General features: G+C 38.4%; 2 long non-coding RNA genes across 2 annotated transcripts; one reads left to right on the top strand and one right to left on the bottom strand.

The window, feature by feature from the left end:
• Window positions 1-8,911: 8,911 nt before the first annotated feature.
• Window positions 8,912-11,658, bottom strand: LOC111207439. The gene is made up of 2 exons (XR_002659638.2): window positions 9,457-11,658; window positions 8,912-9,356 (listed from the first exon to the last, which is right to left on the bottom strand). It is a non-coding gene; the product is annotated as an uncharacterized LOC111207439 (long non-coding RNA).
• Window positions 11,659-12,002: 344 nt separating this feature from the next.
• Window positions 12,003-14,249, top strand: LOC125589057. Its single transcript, XR_007325249.1, has 2 exons — window positions 12,003-13,406; window positions 14,054-14,249. It is a non-coding gene; the product is annotated as an uncharacterized LOC125589057 (long non-coding RNA).
• The last annotated feature ends 13,292 nt before the right edge of the window (window positions 14,250-27,541 follow it).

Genomic DNA, 27,541 nt, shown 5'->3' with positions numbered 1-27,541 from the left:
GATATCATCAATGTCCTCCCCCCACTTCTTGTTTGATTGGCAAAATGAAGGTATTGATCCGTCATAAAAATTCGACGCCCCACCAGGTAGAACTCTTCCTAAACCTTTGTGATCAGGTTCCAATGTTTTGAAGAGCTGATACTGCTCTCTCCAAGACTGGGAAAAGTTGTGATCCAGGAAGCACATTCGCTCGCTCCTGAAAGCTTGTGGGTTCTCCTGATACCTCTGCCTTAGCACATTAATCCAAGCATCTATATGCTGCATATTAAATATAACAAGTTAGAAGTTACCAGACGACTTAAATATAAGTCGTCTACGTGGTCGTCCAAGTAGACGACTTTGTAGACGACTTAAATCGTGTGCAGAAGACTTACGCAGTCTTCCAGCCATCCTCTGGCTGTCCGGAGGAAGTGGTACCACCTTGTTGGTGATGTACGTGGTTTGTCCTCGGTCTTAGTTAAATAATGACTGCAAACAAAAAAGCAATCAGTTTTGGACGACTAAATCAAGCTATTATGGGTAAAGCAATCACTTACGGATCGGTTTTCAACCAATCAGCGAGTTCCTTCAACTTATCTTTGTTTACTGGCGGAAATGGATTATAGGCTGCCACTTTATCTTTTTTTTTCTCTGCCGTATAAGGAGATCTCGCAGTGGGAGCAGGTTTCTTCGCTCGTTTACTCTTTGCACGCTTGTCCAATACAACCAGGCTCGGTTCTGAAACTGGATCGCTTGGCTCGGTGGAAGCGAGGCTCCGTTGTTGATCGGTGGAAGCGAGGCTCGGTTGGTGATCGGTGGAAGTGACAGCAACAATCTCTTTGGAGGTGACACCATCTGCTTTATCCTCCGGCAAGATCTTATTTACCGAGTTCGCCTCGGTTGCTGTATCCTCCGGCAACCATCTCTGCAATAAAAGTTGCACACAAGTTAACTCTGGACGACTTAAATAAAAGTTGTCTGGACGACTAGTTGACCCTAGACGACTTAAAATTAAGTCTTCCGTGGTCAACTAGTCGTCCAGACAACTTACGTTTAAGTCGTCCAGGGTCAACTAGTCGTCCAGACAACTTTTACAGTCGTCTGGACAAACCCTGGATTTGATACTAACCTCTTTGATTTGAGGAGGCTGTTTCTTTTGAGGAGGAGGCTGTTTCTTTTGAGGAGGAGGAGGCTGCTGCTGTTTCTTTTGAGGAGGAGGAGGCTGCTGTTTGGTTTGATGAGGAGGAGGCTGTTTCTTTTGAGGAGGAGGAGGCTGCTGCTGTTTCTTTTGAGGAGGAGGAGGCTGCTGTTTGGTTTGATGAGGAGGAGGCTGGTTACTAACCACGGTTTCATTGGCATGAGGGGTAGCCTGTTTGTTTCTACCCCCGGTTTCTTTGGCAAGAGGGGTAGGCTGTTTATCTTGAGGGGTAGCCTGATTGGTTAGAGGTGGAGGGGTAGCCTGATTGGTGACACCAACCTTCTTCTCCACAGCTTCCAATCTATCGGACAACTTCCTAAACTCCCTCATGCACTTATTAAACCCTTTTTTCATGCAGTCAGCTACGCCCTTGAACATAATTTCCAACTCCTCTCTGGTCACCCCTCTAGCCTCTTCTCTAGCCTCTTCACTAGCCACTTTAGGAGCCTCTTTACGAGCTTTCTTCCGAGGTCTTGGATTGTCTTCCTCCTCCTCCTCCTCCTCCTCCTCCAACACAACCATCTCTTTGGCCTTCTTCGATGGAGTCACAACCTTAGGTTTTGTATTGACCTTAGTACCAGTGACTTCCCAGCAATCCATGGTCCACTTCCACGGTCTCCGCTCATACATGACTTTAATGATGTTCTCCGCGGGCAGGTCCTCAACCTCAGAGTCCCATTTTGGCCACATTTCACTAATGTCCTTCTCAACAAAGTTGATCACGCGGGTCTGCAGTAAATAGAAGAATCGAGTTAGATATTTGAAAAAAAATACTAAATAGACGACTTAATTATAAGTCGTCTACTAAGTCGTCCAGTTGGAAGACCTTCCAGACGACTTATAATAAGTCGTCTAATAAGTCGTCCAGATGGAAGACTTTCCAGACGACTTAATTAAGTCGTCCGATAAGTCGTCCAGCTGGGAAGACTTTCCAGACGACTTATTATAAGTCGTCCGATAAGTCGTCCAGCTGGACGACCTTCCAGACGACTTATAATAAGTCGTCTGCGCAGTCTTTTGGATTGAAGTAAATACCTGACTCAAGATAGCAGCTTTCATTGATCTGCGGCCTCTGCTGCCCTCGTAAGCCAGTATCGGTGGAGACGGACTGTCTGCTCTGGGACCACCAATACTAGCACCCAATTCCGGCATAGCTGTGTACGTCCAGACCTGAAGAACTTGTATAAACCCATCCACGGTGTAACAGCCAGCAATTTCTTTGTTCCACAAAGAGTCCATCAGCACCTTAAACGCGACTCTCCCCCATGGATAATTCTCAAACCGTTCTAAATCCATCACTAGCCTTGCCAGAGTAGATCGTGTAGCGGTTGAAAACTTTCTCCCTTCAATGAATCCAGTGAAGATGGAGAGGTACGCGAGCCGCTTGCGATCTTCCCTGGACCAATCCCCGCATCTCTTCAGTGCTGCTATTATCTGATCAGTAGTTGGCCCAGCTTCCAGATGAACTCCCAGCATCCCCCAGAAAGAAACCATCTCTGGGGTAACGTCACATTTTGGTGTCTCAAGATCCTCGATGTACTCGCAGTTTAGACCAGTGAGGTTTTCAAACTCTAACAGTGAAAACCTCAAAGGTTCTGGACCAACGAGAGACCACATCTCATACTTCTTCTTAATGTCCAGCTTGAAACTGAGCATGTAGTGAACCAGCCTTGAAGCCCAACCAAATCCCTGCTCCTTGAACTTGATGAAAACTCCCAAACTCGACTCCTTGAGCTCTTCAAATTCGTCATCAGTAAGAGCTTTCCTAAGAGCAGTATGCAACTTGCTGTTATCCGTATGATACGAAATGCTATTGTGGGCTTCTGGCTCTTCCCCTGATGTGTATAACCTACGGGGGAGTTCTGGAATATCCATCATTTTTGTCTGCAAAATAATCAAAGACAACAATATAAGTCCAGACGACTTAGTAGACGACTTATAATTAAGTCGTCTGGAAAGTCTTCCAAATGGACGACTTATATTTAAGTCATCTACTAAGTCGTCCAGTTGGAAGACTTTCCAGACGACTTAAATTACTTACAAGTCTTCCAGTCGCAGAAGGAGTTGGAGTACTCGTCATTGCGGTTATAGATCTGAAAAATAAGCGTGAAACGGTGAGAATGAGTAAATTGATAGAGACAACGTTTTATGTTCATCTTTTCCTCGAGATTGATGACTTAGCGGCGTTAGGGTTTACAGAGAAACGGCGCTAAGGTTTACAGAGAAGAAGCGGCGGCGCTAGTGTTTAGAAGAAGCGGCGGCGCTAGTGTTTAGAGGAAGCGGCGGTGAGAACGTTGGTGACCACGGTGGCGAGGGCGACGGTTTGTTCGGAAATAGTGGAAGCGGCGGCGCTAGGGTTTAGAGGAATCGGCGGCGCTAGGGTTTAGAGGAATCGGCGGCGCTAGGGTTAGAAGAAGCTGCGGCGACAACGGTGAGAATGAAGTGAGATAGATAGCCGACGTTGAGAACGATGGTTTGTTCGGAAATCGTGGGAATTCGAAATCGCCTTTGAGAGAGAACTGTTAGGGTTCCTGAATTTCGCGAAAAATGAAACAAAAAAAATAAAAATCACCTTATATATTGGGTAAATAATCCGGTTAGCTTTAAAAGTACATTGGTAAACTTTAAGGTTTGGTCCGGTTTAGACGACTTATTCTGGCTGATAATGTACAACAGACGACTTAATATTTAGTCGTCTGTTTTCAGACGACAAAATATTAAGTCGTCCTAGACCCTAAAATGAACCCCTAAACTAAAATGACTAGATTAACTAACTAACCACGTTATAAAATCAAATTATACTTAAATAGTGTTTACTATACACAGAAATGAACACGCATAAGTAATTTTAAAAATTTTCAAAAACGGTTTTAATGCTTTCCAAAATCTAACCCTAAGAACACATACAATACTACAACATATGTTGATGAAACATAAACTTAAGAATATCATGACTCACTACTTTCACTCGTCTATGCTGAAAACAATTGAAATTTGTTATATCTTAATTTATACCTCCTAAGACATATGTTAATTACATAATTCCCATTTTTCACTTATCAAAATATTTTTTACAAAATTTTTAAATTATGTTAAAGACTAACTGTCCAGACGACTTTCAGTTAAGTCGTCTGGACGACTTATTTTAAAGTCGTCTAAACAGACGACTTGCGAGGGGTAGAAACGTAAAAAAAATTCTGTTTTCTTGTTTGGTCACAAGGGGATAGTTGTAATTTCAATAGCCTTTTAGGTTACTTTTGCCTTTGACCCAAGTTGGGGTATTGTTTTGGGTTTGACTCCAAGTTTTGAGTCACACTTGGCAATTCTCCCTACTTATTATTATGCTAAAATAGTTTAAAAAAAGGTAGGAGATCGGCTTAAAACACATCAAATTCTTGGTGATAGTATTGTACAGTGTAGACAGATTCTCCTTGTATATTTTAACTGCTAACAAATATATTTTAACTGCTAACAAATATATTTTATTATTTTCTGAAATGAACTTCTTTTTAGTTATAACTGCGATAAAAAGGCAGTTCACCTACTTAAGTGGACGTCATGTGTTTTTCCCGCCATTCCATTCATAACCTAGATATGTCTCGTAAAGGACAAAAACAAAACAATGTAGAAATTGCTCTTCAAAAGAAAGGTTCCAATTTATATTTAATAAAGAACGTGATCTTATGGAGGTTTTAGAGAAAGGAGTTCACTCGTATAATAAATGGTCTTTAGCTTTGGAAAGATGGTCAGAATCACCTTCTGCCAATTCTCTTATGGCCATTCCTATTTGGGTTATAATACATAACATTCCGATAAACTACTACATAGAGAAAGCGATTTAGCTTCTTGATGATCTAGTAGGCCAGTAACAGAAATTGCATTTGATCCTAATAAAGTCCCAGAGTGAAGATTTTGTTTGATGCGTCCAAACCATTGAAAAAGGAAGAGTCATCAATTTACCAAAGAAAGGATCTATAACAATATATTTTTACTATGAACATATTCAGAAGCATTGTTTTTCCTGCCAAAGGATTGCTCATGATAAGTCAGTGTGTCCTATCTTCTTGTTTTGTTTTTCAACCAGTGTGTCCTATCTTTGTTCTTAAAAGACAAGCATTGGCTGAAGCCAGAAGATCTGCTAATGCTATTCTAAAATCACAGCCCATGCTTTTCCTGAAGCAATCTGATCCTTTTTGGTGTTAGATGAAAGTCAGATTGGAATAAATCCTAGTTTTGGAAGACCAAGAATTGCAGCTGAAGTTCTGGAAAGTATGAGGCAGTACCTACTTTCTATAGATCGTGAAGAAAGAAAGAAAGAAAGATAAGAGAAGATATGGTGAATAAATCAGTAAGAGAAGCCTAGAAAGATGTGTACTTGCAAAAATCTTCCTTGAGCTTAGAGCCTATTCCATCTATTACAAATGACCTAAATAAAAGTAAAAGGACAGTGTTTGGGTATGACAAATATAATTCATCTTCTCAATCGGATGGAGTGAGACCTCAAGTTCTAAAGTTACTGCGTCTACGATTGCTGCTGGATTTTTAATTGACCGTTCCATTAAACCGGTATGGGAGAGGCTAGGTAATGTGGCTAGTAATTATACCTTCAATTATGGATCTTCTCAATATGATCCGATGGGTTATATGATTGGTGTTTTTGATGCCAGTACTTCCGGAATCAATCATAAGAAGAAAGCTTCAAAGAATAGATTTGGTAAGAGTAAATGAAAAACTGAAGAAAGTTGACTCAAGTATTGACAAAGATTCAGTTATCAGGAAAGTAGGAGCTGAAGTAGGATCAATGGGAAAAAGAAAGATGTAAGATGAACTAGAGGAAACTTCCAAAGCCGCCAGGAAAACGATTATAGAGACAGTCCCGAGGGACTTGACTATCCGTGCATCAAGGAGATACTTAACCCATAAATACTTTTTCTTATGGAAACAATGTACAATATAAATGTTTTATTTGATATTCAAGTATATTTGGGGTATGAGAGAGTGTATACGGTTGAGCCTAAGGGTAAGTTTGGAGGTTTGGCGGTTTTTTGGAAAAGCTCAATGGCAGTAGAGATTTTGCCAATTAAAATCTGGTTGACTTGGAGATTCAAATTGGAGTGATTTTTTTTTGCATCGTGCGTTTATAGAGATCCAATGAAAAGTAAAAAGGAGCTAGTGTGGGAAAGAATCCATAGGATCGGTGTAAATAGAAGAAATGCGTCGTGTTTATTTGGGGATTTTAACACTATCCTGAATAATTGAGAAAAAAGGAAGTCCCAGAAGAGGTGATGTTGTTTTTGCGGATTTTAATGACATGTTGAAATTATGTAAAATGGAGGAGTTATCTGGAAGTGGTGATCCTTTTACGTGGGGAGGAACTAGAGGCAAGCATTGGATTCAGTATAAGTTGGATCGATGCTTTGCAAACACTCAATGGCTTATGTTATTTCCTACTGCTAATCAGATTTTCTTGGATAAAAGAGTTTCAGACACATACCATTTTAATCAACTTGTTTAACTCTTCAGGAAAATTCAAAGGTAATTTCAGGTTTGATAAATCTTTGTTAAATTTGCCTAATGTAAAGGATACTTTTTTGACAGCTTGGTTTAGTCAGAATCGGTCTTTAGCCTGTGAAGACTATATGCTTTGTGAACTTCTGTTGTTCAACTTTATGGGATTCTAGGTTTACCTAGTTATTTTGCTCAATCACTTTTCGCATTATGTTCACAATTGTGAAGACTATATGCTTTCTGATTTGCATAATTTTGTCTTGCCCGACAAACAAGTCATATCTCTCTTAGCCTTTGCTTATGAGAAATAGTTTTTCTGGATTTTTTTTTCAGTTTAACTATAGACCTAGTATGCAAATAAATTGTCATACATGCAGTCTTTATCTCATACATGAAGAATCACAACTCTTTGACTAGATAGTTTGTCATTGCAAACTTCTTTGAGCTTGTGTTCTTAGCCCTTATTTCTCCATATCGAAACTCAAAGTTTCATGGAAGTATTCAACTCACTATCGATTTATATAGTGGTCTTACTAGGCATAGACAAAATGATCCAAGTGGATGACCATTCCCAAATAGGTTATCGTCTCACTGGTCATATTTGTATAAAACATTTCATGATCATTTGAATGCAATCTTCAATCTTTAGATTGTGATCTATTCAAAAAGAAATATTTTATTTGGACACAATCTTTAAGATTTATCCATAATTTCATAGTTCAGTTCTATTGAACTTGTTGGGCTCAAGTTCGCTTATTTTGCTTAGTACAATCGAAACTTGTTTAGTTTGCGATCTAAGTGGTAGACCATTCCCGGTATGGGTTGTTTCCTCACTTTTTGAACTACCATTCTCCCCATGGACATAAGCCTTTGTTGAATTTGTTCACAATTCGAACATGCAATTTTAAATTGCAAATATTCGTTCTCAGAATCGCTTAGAGCGTTTTTGAACTTTAATAGTCATTTTTCGGATTTCGCCAAAAAGCTATCCTAAACGCTATTTTTCCTTTAGAAAAATGAGATAGTGAACCTTTCAATGAATGTCACGTGAATCATTTTCTAAAGGTGATTCGTCTTTTTACCAAAACGTTCTAAAGAAAAGCTAAAGAGCATTCTCAGAACTGTTTCAGACAATTTAAACGTTTTATAAAAACCGTTTATAAAATCGTTTAGAAATATTGTTCGCAATATTCAATCCGATTCAAGCGATAAGTATGAAGCAGATTTTATTGAGTTAAGTATGTTAGGACGCGAGAGTTCAGATTGAAAATTACGAAACAAAGAGTGATGATAACGATAATATAAAGCGGTAAAATCATTTGAAATCGATATGGAAAAGACGAATACTCATTTGATCACTTTACTTAACTCAATAAATCGCCCATAGGTGAGACAATTTCTGTACGATTTTGAGTCCCATGATAAAACCACGTGAGACTGTTTTACTTCACCCAAAACAGAATCTGCAAACCAACTACCACGCTATATTCTCGAGACTTACTTTGAAAGACTAGAGGTATTGCTGGAACTTTTGTATGTGGAAGTTTATGTATGAATTTGTGAGTTCTCAAGAGTACGAGAGTATATCTTTAATGGAGAGGTAAGATGTCTATTTATAGGAGAGGTTCATAAAGCTTAGTCATAAAGCAACTTGACATGTGTCGTTGAGTTTGCTTAAGCTTTTGACATATGTTACTAAATCATCAAGGTTAGACACCAAGTGAGCTTTAGTAGTTGCCATTTGTCACTAAGTTGCATAGCTTGGTCACTAAGTTAGATTAGTCACCAAGCTTACTTAGCTTAAGCCATTTATCACCAAATAGACTTAGCTTAGTCATCAACTTAGTAAAAAACTTTTTCATCATTTTACTCAGCCTATGGGCTTGCAACATTGATTGACTTTCTCCATATAAAGTACAACATTTACTTCACATTAGATTAGATTTTTTACTCAGCCCAATAGGCTTGTAAGATTCTATTCACATATACTTAATTTTTACTCAGCCCAAATGGCTTGTAAAAATAGTTCCAACAATAGATTGTCAATTACATTAAATAAAAATATTGACATAAAAAATTACGCATTATTATTAGCCTTTTTGACTATAAAACTTTAATTTTCTGATTCATTTGAGCAAACTTACCAAAACTATAATTATGATTGCTAAGTCTAAGTATGTCATTATTTATATACCATATTTGCTTTCTTAAAATATATCTGGAATAAAGACGGTATTAATTATATGCATTATGTCTTATATATTGAGGATATATTCTTTATTTTTCTAATATTGAGTATAGATTCCTATAGAAACATTTTCAAAAATAACATTATAAATATTTTATAATTAAATTCATATTTTTATATATAAAGTTGGGTTTGATTCTCTCCTAGGCTGTCCACATAGGCGGACACATCACTAATTAGAGTCTTGAGAAGCCGACACGTGTCCCACCATTTTATAACGTCACGTTCATTAAGTCTAGGTGGGCTTCAGTTCATATGGGCTTTGTTCTTGGATAGCCCAGTCTCCAGCATCTCTAATGCACTTCGATCCATTTTAGGGTTCTTCCCACGTGACCATCGTCACATCCACCATCCAGCTCCGTTTTTCTCAAATCCCACCACCGTCAAGCTTTTCTTCTTCCTCCACACCTTTAATCTTGAATTCTGAAACAGGAAAAAACAAACAAATCTGAGTATAAACAAACAAACAAAATTCTCTGAAACTGAAAAAAAAATGATTTGAAAATACAAATAAGAAGATTACAGAGAGGTGATGAACTAGAGTGGTGAGAACGAGTACGGCACACGACAAGCTTTAACAGAGACAAAGAAGAAGATGAGATAGAAAGAATATAAGATTCATTAAATAAAACATAGAAAAAATAAACAAATCAGTAGATAGAGAAAAAATGTAGAGAAGAGAAAGAAGAAAGAAAAACGTGTAATGAAAAGATAGAGATCTGAATCTGAGAAAAGTGTGAAGAAAACAAGTTTATGGATCGTTTCTTAGTGCACAGAAAAGGACAAAAGAGAGAGGTTGAAATTGATTCTCCACCGTTAGATTAAAATTTAATCAATGACTATTATTAAATCTGACACAGTCCTTGCCATTTGTTATCAACCATTTCAATATAAAGTCTAAGGTTAAAATTTTATAATTTATACATTTAATTATAAAAGTATTTTCATGGAGAATAAAGTTTATGGTTAAGATTATAGTTTAAAGATTAAGAGTTTGTTTAAAATTAAGGGTATAAAGTTTTAAATTTGCGTTAAGAATTGTGTATAATAGATATAAATTAGGATACTTAATAGAAATGTTCAGAGATTTTTACTTTTTATTATGCAAATGTAATACATGCATTAATATGTATGTGAAGATTTTAATTTTCCAAAGTTACTTTCAGATTCTTGAGCGTACTATATATTTGAGATTTCAATTATTAGAAGCGAAACATTTTTTTAGTATTTTTTCCGATGTTCCAATTTGTATAGTCAACTCACTTTTGCTTAGATGTTGTTTTGTTTTCTTAACTCATTTTTTTTGTTTATATAGTTCATATAATGTTATTAATGCTTTTATTTAAGATATATAATCTAATTTCCAGACATAAAGAACATAGTAAAATTTTTAATCTTCTATTCTTAATATTTTAAAAAATTAAACATAAAGAACATAATCAATCTTCTCATATAAAAACTTTGGGATCAGTAGCTAAATCTATTTGGTCAAATATGTCACCTCAGTAAGCAAAATTCTCAACACCCAATTTTTTCCTCTATAACTTTGGAGATCTCCCATCAAAATCACTTAAAATAGTGCATATGTTCAAGGCATAATAAAGTTATAAGCAAAAAGAACTTGTGAATATACACACTTTCTACAATTTTAATTTAAGAAGATAGACTAAAAAAGTTCATATGAACCCCACTCAACAAGTTCTTATATTTAATCGTCTCTCTATTAGCCAGTCCGTTTACGTTTTTAAATAGTACTTAAATTATTCATCTACACAAAAATATACATTGCATTTCTCAATAAATAATATTTTCTCACATGCATTATAGAATTTCTAATGGTAACTAAATATGTGACACTCAAAAGTGTTGCAACTGTTCTAATAATAACTTCCTCATTTTAAACAAATCACAACATCATCAAACGACTAAATACAAAATAACCACACCATTGAAAAACTATTACAAATATAATTATCTTAAATCATAACTCTAAGTACTATTTTTGGGTCAAAACACTAAGTGTTAACTTAAAATTAGTTTTTAAATAAAAAGATAAACACTATTCAACGTTATAAAATAGTTTTTATTATAACTTCCCGACCCTAGTTTTTCATATTCTCTACAAACCATAAGTCAAGATCACATGAGTATTTTAAAACTCATATATAATTTACCAACTCATATATATTTTTACCAGTGGTCTTGCATTTGTCCACAGTTATTAACAAAATCTTAAGTAGTTTATCATGATCATGCATTATTAAATAGATAACACCTTTAGGTTGTGCGTTCCAAATAGAAATTACATATTTCCATCAGTTTACTTTGGTATGTTATATGATATAAGGCAGTGGCGGACCCACTTGAGAGGATAGGGTTGCACATGACACACGTTAAATTTGGATAAATTTATGTTTTGTATGGATTAAGATTAAAATACCAATAACTCTGTTGGTCAAATTCCCTTTGTGACACTCCTAAAGGTCTAAACCCAGTTTCGAATCCTACAATTGACACTTTTGTTTTTTTTTTACATGGTTTGACCCAGGTAAAATTTAGTCCTCGATCCGCCACTGATATAAGGAACAATGAAAACATCCAACAAAGAATATTATAATAACGTTTAGAAGATCATGTCTTGAAATTTAGTAATTTACTGCAACATTATGAACACTTTCAAGGTAAAAATACGATTTATATTGATCACTTTCAAGATAAACATACATTTTATTACACCCACGATCTATTTCATAAAACTGCGGTTTATAATGATCACTAATATTTGACCCCAAAAAAAAAGATCACTAATATATATAATTACCAAATCCTGATGAAAAAAATATATATATATATATATGAAAAAATATATATATATATATATATATATATTTTTTTTTTTTTAACACTGTTGAATTTATTTCAAATAATAATCAAGGAACATCAGAGTATTGACCGATGGTCGAGGTAAAAACCAAATATGAAATGCAACAAAGGCAAATATAAACGCCACAGCAAAGAGAGCGCATGATCCGATGTCAGAAGACACCACTAAAGAGAAAGGATAAATAGAGAGAGATGACATCCATCCCTCAGGTGGCAGCTTCACTTTCAATCCTCTGCAACAGCCATGTTGGTCCACCACAGTGGTGAAAGCTCCAGTCTTGTAAAGCCCTAAGATGAAGATGAATGTCCGTTCTGAGGTGTCTCCACTCAGCAGACTCAGCAGACTCAACAGAAGCTGTGAGAACATCTCTTGCCAGCACACATGAAGATTCAAAAATAATCTTCTATTGACGAGTGTACACCATATCACAGACAGCCCACTGTATAGCCATAAGCTCAGCTTCTTTTTGTGACCCCACATTCGAGAAGGCTAGCCTGCTATGAAGAATAGTAGTACCTTTATCATCACGCAAAATCCAACCCACTCCACACATATCATGATTATTAACCCAGGACACTCCTATATTGCATTTCAGGTAACCCGGCGGAGGTCTCGTCCAAAGAGAGAGAGCACTGTAGCGTCGTCGAAGAGGTTTGGTGTAACGACCCAGATTCATAAATCAAAATAGTTCTGGTTGTTTTAATTATTTGTTTAACCAAAACCGGTTTGGTTTGGTTTAATTATAATTATTATAACTAAAACCCTCACTTCCATTTTGGTCAAAGCGTGCAATATAAATATTGTATACATCTCCACTTTCGTTGAAAAAGACCAGCGCCGTCAACCTCCTGATACCATCTTCTTGTTCTTCATGAAACCTAGCGGCAACCAAGACAACACCATCACCTTCATACCGTCATTATTTTGTGAACCCGAGGGAAGGTATCCCATCGAAAGAGAAGGAGATGTCACGCCTCATCACCACTATGTAGCGTTCACCGTTTGGGGCACCTTGTGTCACCGGAGATGTAACACGGTGCTGGAGACACGCCTTGCCGTCAGATATCCATCGCCTGTCTCTTATGGTCGTGCAGCGGATCTGAGAGGCTTTGATGTGGAGAAGAGACGCACGTACACGGAGCCATCACGTAGAGCACTTCCGGTGCCGATCATCACGTCATCATCTCATCGGAGGAGGGTCTGAGATCATTGCCGTGCCGGAGCCTTTATCAACTCTCGACATGGCCGTGATCATAACCGAGAGATGCGGAGGAGGCACGATCTAAATTGGAGTTGCGGCGTTTAACACCAACCAATACCATCGTTAACCATGAGTCATAGGAGGGGCAAGCCATGTCACCGGAGAGTCGTTCATGATCACGTTTGAGCCAGCCACCATCATCAACCGTAGTCCAAGCCGTATAGCAGCTACGTGTTATCTTCTTGTTACTTATGTTACAAGCAACATATTTAGCTTAAGCTAAATGTTTCATGCGTAGGAAACATGCAACTTTGGATGTTATTATTCTAAAACCTAAGCGAGATTTGAAGGGCGAGGCGTTTTCCCATTATCTCCGACCTTGGCTAAGGTGAGGGTCTATTCCGTAAATCCCGTACCAGTGTAGAATTCTCTCTATGTTAGTTTAGATTTCGAATCATGATCCGTCTGTTTGAATTGAGTCTGTCTGAGTCTTGATTGTTAGTTAGTTCATTCATTGTAAACTGGAACTAGGGGTCTAGAGGATTCAACCGTTGATTTGATTGTGTGATGTTAAGATATGCGATATATATATGTAAGTATACATAGTTATGAGTAGGGACTATGTGAGTGGGCGGGGGTTCAGAGATGTCTGGACTAGCGACGCAGCTTTGGTGAGCGGGGGCTCAGAGACGTCTGGGCTAGCGACGCAGATTGTGTGGGGCGTGGGTGCAGAGACGTTTGCATTCGACGCAGCTTTGGAGGGCGGGGGTACAGAGACAGACTGTACTAGCGACGCAGCGTATGTATATATATATCCGTATGAGGAGATGCGGGGTGTATGGACTAGCTATATGCTATCATCGCATTGTTTGTGTTGTGTTTGTGTGATGCTTTAGGCGTCTTGTTTGTTCATGTTAGAGCTAAACTTCCATAGTGGGAGTTCTATTACTCAAGTCAGTGGTTTGCGTGTTTAGCATCCCATACCTCACGGAGTAACTCCCATGTTACTCACCCCTCCTTTCCTTCCCCTTTCAGATGAGACTGACGAGCAGGAGTGATTGCTATCGGGCTGGTGCTTTGGGAGTTTTATTTCTGTCTTTTTCAGACTTGCGAATTTTATGTTGTTATCGATATTTTCGGGATTTATTATGTTATTTTGATTTATGGCTATTTATTGGATTTACGACTTTGAAGTTGACTTTTGAGAAGTAATAAATGGAGATTTCAGACTTTTTATTTATTTAAGTTATTTCGGAAAATACGGGTGTTACAATTTGGTATCAGAGCGGGGTTCCGTCTCGGCTCTGACCCGGGATGGCGATTTGTTGGGACGTGGTTTCGACTCGGTTTTGACTCAGTTTTTATTCGGTTTAACCGATTTTAAAAGATTTTTGAATCAGGGGATTTGAGAGTTTTAAAAGAAGAAAAATACAGCACATTTCCGTTCAGTGACTTTTAATCCAATTGTCTTTTTATTGACGATGAGTAAAACTCATCGTCATCCGCTCTCTAGCTAACAGGGTTTCAGCCAGATGTTCGAGAGATGGATGATGTCACAGTTTGATAGATTGCTCAGGTGTGTATCAGTTTTGTCTGTCGCGTTCGGAGATTGTCCGCATGTAGATATGTGATGTTGTTGCCACCACCCAAACTTCAAGCTATCACTCCACAAGTTTTTTTTTTTTTTTTTTTTTTTTTTTTTGTTATTGGAGATGATGTGGTATGAGATGTGAACCATGAGTTGGCATATGTTATTCGTGTGTATGAGTATATTTACTGCCTTGGAGGCATGGTTATTTTGTAAACTCGTGGGGATCACTTTTGGATTGGGGTGCGACAGCTTGCGTTGTGTGACATTGGAGTTACGCTTGGTATGTTTTCCAGTTTTTGGCAGTGTTGATCATTTCAGAGATGTGTCAGTTCGGACAGCTGACATAGAACGTTGGGAGCTATTTATATTGATTGCGGTGTACCAGTTATGCTTGGAGGGCCGATTGGTTCAGAGACTCGTTAGAGATGGAGTTGTGGTTTGCGATATCATTCTTGGGATGAACTTGTTATCACGACATCGGGTACTGTTGGATTGCCTGAGAGCAAGAGTTCACATTTCTGGAGAAGAGCATATTTTATTTGCATGCATTCTACATGCAGAGGAGTAATTGGATATGGGGAGTAAATGAATTTTGGTGATCATTTCGATGGTCAACATGAGTTGCAAGATCTTCTAGTTATCTCAGAGTATGGAGATGTATTTGAGGCCTTGGAAGGGCTGTCACCAGCCTGAGGAGATGTTCTTAAGATCGAGTTGGAGTCAGGGACAGCACCGGTTTCACGAGCTCTATACCGATTAGCGCCAGGAGAGATGGCTGAAAGAACATATGGAAGATTCATCAGACAAGAGATTTATCAGGCCAAGTAATTCGCCGTGGGGAGCACCAGTGTTGCTTGTAAAGATAAAATGATGGGAGTTTCAGGCTTTGTATCGACTACATAGACTTGAACATGGTCACCATCATATTGATGAGCTGTTGAATTAGCTGCATGGAGCTTCATGGTTCTCGAAGGTTGTCTGGGCATCAGGACATCATCAGATTGCTATAGTTGAGGAGTATGTACGGAATGTGGGTTTCCGTATACGTTATGGATATTATGAGTTTTGGTGATATCATTTTGGATCGACGAATGCACCAATAGCATTTGAGAAGCTTATGAATGATCTTTCGCGAACACTTGGACAAGTGCGCGATAGTACTCATCGATGACCCCATTGAGTTATTCTTGGAGTAGAGGGAGCATGATAAGCGTTTGCGGATTGTGTATTGATACATGGGGATCAGGTCATTCCATATACATTGCATCAGTTGAGACCTCACGAGACCTCACGAGACCCACTACCCTATTCATGATTCGTAGTGGCTGCAGTGGTATTTGCGTTATAGTTTTGGAGATAGTAATTGTACAGGAAGGAAGTTCAGATTCTCTGGGATCATTGGAGGCTGAAATCTATCTTCATTCATTAAAACTTATACTTGGACAGTGCAGTTGGATTGAGTTGGTAGCAGGCTACAGTTTGGATATTGCATACCATCTGGTAAAGACAACCAGGTGACAAATGCCTTGGGTAGGCACATGAGTGATGAATCAGGAACCAAAGAGGTTCATGAGTTTACTGGGATATATGCTAGTCTTAGATTGTGTGCCATTACTGTCGATGGAGAGACAGATGGCCTTGGGACTTTGGAGCAGGCAGTTTTGCTATGGAGGATACACCAAGCGCATGTTAGCGTTATGTCTTTGGTTAAGAAGATTGAGATCGAGAGTATTGGATATCATAAGTGTTGAGCGGGATAGTTTTGAACGGGATGTACCTGTACCGAAACCGAGTTGTGTGTTGGACGATAAGTTGTTAAGAAAAGGGATCTTACAGCAAATACATCACTTGTGTTTCTCTACCCATCGGGAACACCAAGGGGTACAAATATATGAAGTGTTAACTATAATTGGTCTAGTATGAAGAGAGCTGTAGCTTCATTGCGTCACAGTGTCAGACATGTCAGATGGCTATGACAGATGATCATTTATCTATCATGTTATTTTTGAGTTTGCTTTTGCCGGAGTGGAAATGAGGCATGGTGATTATGGACATTGTTATTGGATTTTAAATCACCCTATGTGGAAAGCATGCCACATGGGTAGTCATGAATAGACTTACCAAGTCAGCCCATTTCCTAAGTAACTAAGAAGACAGTCGGAGCTAATCAGTTGGAGCAGACCTACATTATTGAGTTTGGGAGATTTTATGGATGTCAACATTGTATCAGATTGGGATTCGAAGTTCACGTCTACATTTTTGGAGTCATTCCGAAGGAACTTGTGACAAAGTTCCACAGGAATACAACTTATTATCAGCATACAGATGGTTAGTCAAAAAAGACTATTCAGACTTAGAGGACATGCTCAGGGATTGCGTCTTATAGTGGGATGGAAGATCGGAAAGTATTTACCTCTTTGTCTACAACATCTATCTTTCGAGTATTGAGATTGCACCGTATGAGGCGCTTTATGGTAGGTTTTGTCGTACACCACTTTGTTGGACATAAGTGGGGGAGAGGCGAGACTTAGAACCATCAATGGTTCAAGAGAGGTTAGAGCAGGCGGAGGTACTCAAGATTCGATTTAAGGAAGTCCATGACCTTCAGAAGAGTTATGCAGATAAGCGCCATAGAGATTTGAAGATTCAGGAGGAAAACTTATTATATCTGAAAATGAAGAAATTTCAGGGAGGATCTAAAACTCAGAACCTAAAGAAGCCTAAGTCGAGTATATGGGACCATACCTCATTGTGGAGCAGATTGGGCAGTGGCTTATAGATTGCAGTTCTCAGCAGAGTTGACAGACTTTCAAGACGTAATCCATGTGTCAATTTTGATGAAATTCAGGAGAGAGACAAAGTTCATTTTGTAGCAGCCGCCAAGTGTTCATGACAAAAAAAAATTTGTATGCACCTTGCCAGCCAGTAGATATTATTTATCGGCATATGTAAGAGGTTCAGAGAATGATTACCATGTTCGTCAAAATTGTTGAGAGAGACAAGATCCAAGAGGACACCTGAGAAACTGAGACTCAGATGAGAATTGATTATCTAGAGTTTTTTTTAAGGATGGTATTGGAAAGCCAACTCAGGATTTGAATTCGAAGACGAATTCCGGTTAAGTAGAGGAGAATTGTAACGACCCAGATTCATAAATCAAAATAGTTCTGGTTGTTTTAATTATTTGTTTAACCAAAACCGGTTTGGTTTGGTTTAATTATAATTATTATAACTAAAACCCTCACTTCCATTTTGGTCAAAGCGTGCAATATAAATATTGTATACATCTCCACTTTCGTTGAAAAAGACCAGCGCCGTCAACCTTATGATACCATCTTCTTGTTCTTCATGAAACCTAGCGGCAACCAAGACAACACCATCACCTTCATACCGTCATTATTTTGTGAACCCGAGGGAAGGTATCCCATCGAAAGAGAAGGAGATGTCACGCCTCATCACCACTATGTAGCGTTCACCGTTTGGGGCACCTTGTGTCACCGGAGATGTAACACGGTGCTGGAGACAAGCCTTGCCGTCAGATATCCATCGCCTGTCTCTTATGGTCGTGCAGCGGATCCGAGAGGCTTTGATGTGGAGAAGAGACGCACGTACACGGAGCCATCACGTAGAGCACTTCCGGTGCCGATCATCACGTCATCATCTCATCGGAGGAGGGTCTGAGATCATTGCCGTGCCGGAGCCTTTATCAACTCTCGACATGGCCGTGATCATAACCGAGAGATGCGGAGGAGGCACGATCTAAATTGGAGTTGCGGCGTTTAACACCAACCAATACCATCGTTAACCATGAGTCATAGGAGGGGCAAGCCATGTCACCGGAGAGTTGTTCATGATCACCGAGTTTGAGCCAGCCACCATCATCAACCGTAGTCCAAGCCGTATAGCAGCTACGTGTTATCTTCTTGTTACTTATGTTACAAGCAACATATTTAGCTTAAGCTAAATGTTTCATGCGTAGGAAACATGCAACTTTGGATGTTATTATTCTAAAACCTAAGCGAGATTTGTTGGGCGAGGCGTTTTCCCATTATCTCCGACCTTGGCTAAGGTGAGGGTCTATTCCGTAAATCCCGTACCAGTGTAGAATTCTCTCTATGTTAGTTTAGATTTCGAATCATGATCCGTCTGTTTGAATTGAGTCTGTCTGAGTCTTGATTGTTAGTTAGTTCATTCATTGTAAACTGGAACTAGGGGTCTAGAGGATTCAACCGTTGATTTGATTGTGTGATGTTAAGATATGCGATATATATATGTAAGTATACATAGTTATGAGTAGGGACTATGTGAGTGGGCGGGGGTTCAGAGATGTCTGGACTAGCGACGCAGCTTTGGTGGGCGGGGGCTCAGAGACGTCTGGGCTAGCGACGCATATTGTGTGGGGCATGGGTGCAGAGACGTTTGCATTCGACGCAGCTTTGGAGGGCGGGGATACAGAGACAGACTGTACTAGCGACGTAGCGTATGTATATATATATTTGTATGAGGAGATGCGGGGTGTATGGACTAGCTATATGCTATCATCGCATTGTTTGTGTTGTGTTTGTGTGATGCTTTAGGCGTCTTGTTTGTTCATGTTAGAGCTAAACTTCCATAGTGGGAGTTCTATTACTCAAGTCAGTGGTTTGCGTGTTTAGCATCCCATACCTCACGGAGTAACTCCCCTGTTACTCACCCCTCCTTTCCTTCCCCTTTCAGATGAGACTGACGAGCAGGAGTGATTGCTATCGGGCTGGTGCTTTGGGAGTTTTATTTCTGTCTTTTTCAGACTTGCGGATTTTATGTTGTTATCGATATTTTCGGGATTTATTATGTTATTTTGATTTATGGCTATTTATTGGATTTACGCTTTTGAAGTTGACTTTTGAGAAGTAATAAATGGAGATTTCAGACTTTTTATTTAATTAAGTTATTTCGGAAAATACGGGTGTTACATTTGGATTCCTTCAAATCCAGGCGCACTGAGCTCAAACCACACGTTCGCTTCTTCTTTCGCTTTCGATAAGACTGAGACTGAGGAATAATGAAAAACTAGTTTATTTTGCAGGTTATATAGGGGAAGATCGGATTTAGTGATCATGGCAGGGACCACTTGTAATAATATAAGATCGAAAGACTCATGTTCATGATATATTAAATATATAATAGTACCTATAGTGTATCCACAACATACATAACCATGACTATAGTCATGAAAATGCAACCACAGCTCACATATCCACAACCATACTAAATCAACCAAATATCTAGTTACAACGACCGCTTAATTACACCAGAACATGATACAATTATGCATTACCATACAACTACCAAGTCTGCGGCAATAGCCAATCAACAACGACACCTACAATCCACAAGTTTGTCTGCATAAACCCGAACAAGTTACAACCAAAAATCATTCACTCAAGAAAATGAACAAATTCGTCAAACAAAATACAATGTAGCAACCATTATTTTGGTCTAAAACATCTTCCACCATCCAAAACCAAAAGCAATCCAACTCTACGAACCCCAACAATTTGTGTTCTACAACTTAACATGTCCATGTCCACATTTATGTTGTGTATCCACAACATACATAACCATGACCACAGTCACGAAAAACTGCTTTTTCATTTACCACAAATCAACGTCAATTTTTTTAAAAAATTACTAATTTTAATCTTAACCATTAGATCAAAATATAGCTATTCTAATATGACGGCTCACATTAAAGTCCACAAATCTATAAACCTAACAAATATAATTAGAACATTACGCGGTTAACTACAAGTGATCCAACAAGTAGTTAGTTCGAGGGGTCTTTTTGTCCACGAAATATCAAGTCTCAGCCCAAAATACATCTCAAGTGTAAATAACACAGTGTGTGAAAGGACAATTTCAAAGTAGCTAAAATTGTAAACAACTCATAGTAAAGATGGTTAACTCAATTAGTGCTTAAAATTAGAAGGGTGTTTAGTAAATTAACCATTTAGAAGTATGTTATGTTTGGAAAGTAAACAATAGAAAAGTAGGTTTTAGTGTAAATTTCGCGTATATTTTTTTGTTTCTCTCACCTTTAGCCACGAGAAAACGTTTATTGAACAATTAGCCGAACACGAAAGCGCCTTTTGCCGGCGAGCAAGAGGGAAAAAAACGGGTCGGTTTCCAGAAACTTACGAGAGAGAGAGAGGACATAGATGAAGTGTTGCAGTCACACATACTGTTTATTCAAACTTGTCCAAAGGAATTCTTGCCAAATCAAAAGACTTGATCAAGTCCTTTGGATCTGATGATCACACCAAGATATGCTTGGACAAAGGTGAGCTTCAAGTTGCTGGAAAAGAGAGGGAATCACAGTTCTCAAGCCAGTTTCGGGATATTGCTACCATTGTAATGCAGAAAACCCTAAACCCTGAAACCCAACGCCGTTATACCATTAGCATGGTAGAGCGTCTTATGCATGAAATCCATTTTGCTGTTGATCCTCATAGCAATTCCAAGAAACAGGTGAGTGGTATTTATTTAGCGATTTGTAGAGCTTCATTTTTTATTATTATTATTATTATTATTGAACTTGTGCAGGCTCTTGATGTTATCCGTGAGCTGCAGAAGCACTTCCCTATAAAGCCTTTGTAGAAGTCGGATAACCAGACTGAGATAAACGATATAACAAAATAACATTTAAGGAAATTGACGATTTGTAAAGCGAATACAAGAACGATAAGAAATCGTATTCGCAAATATACATGGAGTCGAGATATAATCTCTTTCCTTAACTCTAAATATTCGCTCCGTTAGTGAGACGGTACTATACGAATATCGAGTCCCAGGATACAACCATGGCAGACGATCACGATTCACTCATGAATCACCCTATCGAACTATAAACTCTACGAAACACTCTCGTATTTAAGACTTACGCTAAGGGATTTTCGCTGTTGGTTTGATGTGTAAAAAACGTTCGAGAAATGAGAAGAGAGACGAGTTGTATTTAAAGAGATGGACGAGGAGCGACTTCCCGTAACTGTTGCATAACGTGCGCTCGTTAGTGGGGATTTGGCAAAGATCTCGGGAGGTTCAAATTACGAACTTATTCCCCAAGACTCGCTATCTCTCTCTTTCTTATCTCGTTTAAATATCTCGAGAGGATAAACATCATGACGTTTTTATTTTGTAGACAAACTGCTTGTCGTTTCAAAATAAAATGCATGTTGTTTTTGAGATTTTAAATGGCAAAATGTTGAGCTTAACTTGGTCCAAAAAGAATATTCTTATCGGGCCGGAGGCCCTCCACCAAGACCCAAGACCCAAGACCCAAGACCCAAGACCCAAGACCCAAGACCCAAGACCCAAGACCCAAGACCCAAGCCCAAGCCCAAGCCGAGCCGAGCCGAGCCTAGCCGAGCCGAGCCGGCCGGACGGCGGCGGCGGCGCGCGCGTGGGGAGCCTTCCTCTCTCTCCAAGCTGTTTAACACATGATATCAAGTGACCATATATAAACAGCTCATTTTTTCTTGTTCCCACCGATGTGGGATGTTTCATTTTCTCTTCATACTTACCTTTTATTATTTTAGCCAATTGGGCTTTAGTAATTTAGGTCCAACAATCCCCCACATGAATAGAAATGACTCTAAACATATGCAGACTCTAAAAAAAAAAAAAAAAACTATACATATTCTAATCATGACTAGACTAGACAGACTTATCGAGAGTGTTTGCGAAAAATTCACTGTGTTTGAGTTGGTGGCGTTTTTAAGCCTTGAACCACTCATAGTTAATATCTGTCGGGTTTACTTTACCAGTTACCAGAAGGTGAACATGATGTCATGAACCAACCGGTGTTTTATGTAGACCGAGACAACAGGCATAACGCAGTTTCATTTTCTCGTAGAACTTAGTTCTCTATTGTATTCATTGTGGCCCTGAACTATTCCTGGTTTTCATGAGTGAACTTAGAGAATATAGCCTTGCATTCATTCTCCTAGAAACGGCCCCATTTCACACTCATTAGGTGATTGACCATGAAAAGTATTGAGTAATACTCCGCTTAGAAGCTATGGAATCATTAAAAGCTTATGCTTATCCTTTACACATTTGTTAGCACTTTTCTCATCTTAGGAGTTGGGAAGAGACTACTTTGTCTCAAGTGCTTTGGTTAGATTCTGCTTGATTTTGTTTTCCATTTGAACCTACGTCTTGGGATCTCCAGTCATGATAGGTAGGGTTGCAATCAAGCATCCTCATTCGTTATAGGCTTTAAACCCATTCCTTTTGATGATTTAGCAACAACATCTCGTGGCAAACCTTTAGTAAACGGATCCGCTAGGTTGTCAGCCGATTTGATGTAGTCTATTGTGATTACACCAGTTGAGATGAGTTGTCTAATGGTTTTATGCCGTCTTCTGATGTGACGAGATTTACCATTGTAGAGATTATTCTGAGCCCGAGCTATTGCTGATTGACTATTACAATGTATGCGTATAGCTGGCACAGGTTTTTCCCACATCGGAATATCTTCCAAAAAATTTCTAAGCCATTCGGCTTCTTCTGCTGCTTTGTCTAAGGCTATGAACTCAGATTCCATGGTAGATCTGGCTAACACTGTTTGTTTGGTAGATTTCCATGATATTGCTGCTCCTCCTAGTGTAAAGACATATCCACTCGTGGATTTTGAGTTTTTAGAATCTGATATCCAGTTAGCATCACTATATCCTTCTAAAACTGCTGGTTCTTTACCATAGTGAAGCCCAAAATCTTTGGTGTAACGCAAGTAATTGAGTACCCTCGTTATAGCTTTCCAGTGTGTATGACCTGGATTACTTGTATATCGACTAAGTACGTTTACTGCATGCGCCAGATCCGGTCTAGTACAATTGGTCAAGTACATGAGACTTCCGATCACACGTGCATACTCGTTTTGTGAAACCGCTTCACCTGAATTCTTTGTCAAGTGCATTTGGGGATCTAACGGAGTTTTCGCCGTACTATTAGAGTAATTTTTAAATCTCTCTAATATTGTTTGAGCATAATGAGATTGGGTTAAGATAATTCCGTTTGAATTTCTTGTGACTTTAACCCCGAGAATTACATCTACTAATCCCAAGTCTTTCATCTCAAATGTCCTTTGAGCATGTTCTTTGTTTGATTGATAATGTCTTTATTGCTTCCAATAATGAGCATATCATCTACATATAGACATAGCAAAACATACGCATTTTTGGTAGTTTTGTAGTATATGCATTTGTCACATTCATTTATTTTGAAACCATTTGACATCATTGTATTGTCAAATTTTTCGTGCCATTGTTTAGGAGCTTGTTTAAGCCCATAAAGTGACTTTACAAGTCGACATACTTTGTCTTCCTGTCCGGGAATGACAAAACCTTCAGGTTGTTTCATGTAAATTTCCTCTTCTAAATCACCATTTAGAAAAGCAGTTTTTACATCCATTTGATGGATTTCTAGGTCTCTTAAGGCTGCGATTGCTATCATCAGTCTTATTGATGTTATTCTCGTCACTGGAGAATATGTATCAAAATAGTCAAGGCCTTCCTTTTGTCGGAATCCTTGAACTACAAGCCTAGACTTGTATTTTCCACCAGGTTTTCGTGTCATTATCCATTTATTCCCTAATGCTTTGCAGCCAGGTGGTAAATCCGTTATGTAATAAGTATAATTTTGCATAATCGAATCAAATTCACTTCTGACCGCTTCGTTCCAGAATAGAGCTTCTGGTGAAGCCATGGCTTCTGCCAAAGTTTTTGGAACATTTTCTACTAAAAATGCCATTAGGAAATTTTCTCCAAAAGATTTTTCTTTTCGAGCTCTTTTGCTCCTTCGAGGTTCATCTTTTTCTTCATTTTCTGAAATATCATTTATAGAAATCTCGACGTTTGTCTCAGTTTCTGAGTTTTTGTCATTGTCTCTTTCTTCTCGAGTTCGTTTTGAACCTTGTTTTTCCTTATATGGAAAAATATTTTCGAAGAAAGATGCATTTCTTGATTCCATGACTGTATTTTCATGAATGTCTGAAACTTCAGATTTATGTACCAGAAATCGATAAGCATTACTGTTATGTGCATATCTGATGAAGATGCAATCCACTGTTTTAGGTCCAATAGTGACCTTCTTTGGTGGCGGTACTGCAAATTTTGCTAGGCACCCCCACACTTTGAGGTATTTATACGAAGGTAAATTACCTTTCCAAAATTCATATGGAGTTTTGCCAGTTACTTTGTGTGGAATTTTGTTGAGGATATAATTAGTGGTAAGCAATGCTTCCCTCCACATGTTCTGGGGTAACCCAGATTCCTGCAACATTGCATTCATCATCTCTTTTAGAGTTCGATTTTTGTGTTCAGCAACTCCGTTAGATTCTGGTGAGTAAGGAGCTGTAGTTTGATGGATTATTCCATGTTCTTTACAGAATGCATTGAATGGAATACCGTTGTTATAGCTTTCCAGTGTGTATGACCTGGATTACTTGTATATCGACTAAGTACGTTTACTGCATGCTCCAGATCCGGTCTAGTACAATTGGTCAAGTACATGAGACTTCCGATCACACGTGCATACTCGTTTTGTGAAACCGCTTCACCTGAATTCTCTGTCAAGTGCATTTGGGGATCTAACGGAGTTTTCGCCGTACTATTAGAGTAATTTTTAAATCTCTCTAATATTGTTTGAGTATAATGAGATTGGGTTAAGATAATTCCGTTTGAATTTCTTGTGACTTTAACCCCGAGAATTACATCTACTAATCCCAAGTCTTTCATCTCAAATGTCCCTTTGAGCATGTTCTTTGTTTGATTGATAATGTCTTTATTGCTTCCAATAATGAGCATATCATCTACATATAGACATAGCAAAACATACGCATTTTTGGTAGTTTTGTAGTACATGCATTTGTCACATTCATTTATTTTGAAACCATTTGACATCATTGTATTGTCAAATTTTTCGTGCCATTGTTTAGGAGCTTGTTTAAGCCCATAAAGTGACTTTACAAGTCGACATACTTTGTCTTCCTGTCCGGGAATGACAAAACCTTCAGGTTGTTTCATGTAAATTTCCTCTTCTAAATCACCATTTAGAAAAGCAGTTTTTACATCCATTTGATGGATTTCTAGGTCTCTTAAGGCTGCGATTGCTATCATCAGTCTTATTGATGTTATTCTCGTCACTGGAGAATATGTATCAAAATAGTCAAGGCCTTCCTTTTGTCGGAATCCTTGAACTACAAGCCTAGACTTGTATTTTCCACCAGGTTTTCGTGTCATTATCCATTTATTCCCTAATGCTTTGCAGCCAGGTGGTAAATCCGTTATGTAATAAGTATAATTTTCCATAATCGAATCAAATTCACTCCTGACCGCTTCGTTCCAGAATGGAGCTTCTGGTGAAGCCATGGCTTCTGCCAAAGTTTTTGGAACATTTTCTACTAAAAATGCCATTAGGAAATCTTCTCAAAAAGATTTTTCTTTTCGAGCTCTTTTGCTCCTTCGAGGTTCATCTTTTTCTTCATTTTCTGAAATATCATTTATAGAAATCTCGACGTTTGTCTCAGTTTCTGAGTTTTTGTCATTGTCTTTTTCTTCTCGAGTTCGTTTTGAACCTTGTTTTTCCTTATATGGAAAAATATTTTCGAAGAAAGATGCATTTCTTGATTCCATGACTATATTTTCATGAATGTCTGATATTTCAGATTTATGTACCAGAAATCGATAAGCATTACTGTTATGTGCATATCCGATGAAGATGCAATCCACTGTTTTAGATCCAATAGTGACCTTCTTTGGTGGCGGTACTGCAACTTTTGCTAGGCACCCCCACACTTTGAGGTATTTATACGAAGGTAAATTACCTTTCCAAAATTCATATGGAGTTTTGCCAGTTACTTTGTGTGGAATTTTGTTGAGGATATAATTAGTGGTAAGCAATGCTTCCCACCACATGTTCTGGGGTAACCTAGTTTCCTGCAACATTGCATTCATCATCTCTTTTAGAGTTCGATTTTTGCATTCAGCAACTCCGTTAGATTATGGTGAGTAAAGAGCTGTAGTTTGATGGATTATTCCATGTTCTTTACAGAATGCATTCAATGGACCATCATACTCGCCTCCTCTGTCGCTTCTAACTACTTTAATAGTTGTTTTAAGCTGATTTTCGACCTCGAGTTTAGATTCTTTAAATTTTTCTAAAGTTTCATCTTTGCTATGTAATAAATATACATAACAATATTTTGTGCAGTCATCTATGAAGGTCACAAAGTACTTTTTACCACCTCTAGTTTGTAACTATTTTAAATTACATAAATCTGTGTGAATTAAATCTAGAGGTTTATTAGTTCTCTCAACACGAGGTGATGGCGTTTTCGTGAGCTTAGCCTGTACGCATAATTCACATTTTTGTTTACTTGTTTTGCATTTAGGAATTAGATTTAAATTCATTAATCTTTGTATAGATTTGTAGTTTACATGGCCTAATCTTTCATGCCATATATTAAAAGACTCAACCAAATAAGCAACTGGCTCTTTCTTATTCATTGAAACTTTTGAAGCTACAACTTTCGGAGGGACTGTCATTACATTCAACTTGACAAGTCCACCCTTAACATACCCTCTTCCCAAATACATCCCATTTTTCCTAATCACGAGTTTGTCCGCCTCAAAATTTGTGGCGAATCCATTCTTGCTGAGCAAGGTTCCCGAGACCAGGTTCTTCCTCATGTCAGGCACATGCTTCACATTCGTCAGAGTGACCTCATGTCCAGATGTCATCTTCAAAATCACATTGCCGCGTCCTTCAATCTTGGAGACTGCAGTGTTTCCCATCTTGAGCTTCTCCTCAGTCATGCTTTTCTGATAGGTGCTGAACATCGCCCTATCGGTGCAAATGTGGGTGGTTGCACCAGTGTCATACCACCATTCCTT

This window comes from Brassica napus, chromosome C6 (assembly GCF_020379485.1).
Source record: "Brassica napus cultivar Da-Ae chromosome C6, Da-Ae, whole genome shotgun sequence".
NCBI classification, from domain to species: domain Eukaryota; kingdom Viridiplantae; phylum Streptophyta; class Magnoliopsida; order Brassicales; family Brassicaceae; genus Brassica; species Brassica napus.
Note: the sequence above shows the minus strand (reverse complement) of the source record. Positions and strands in the feature narration are given on the sequence as shown.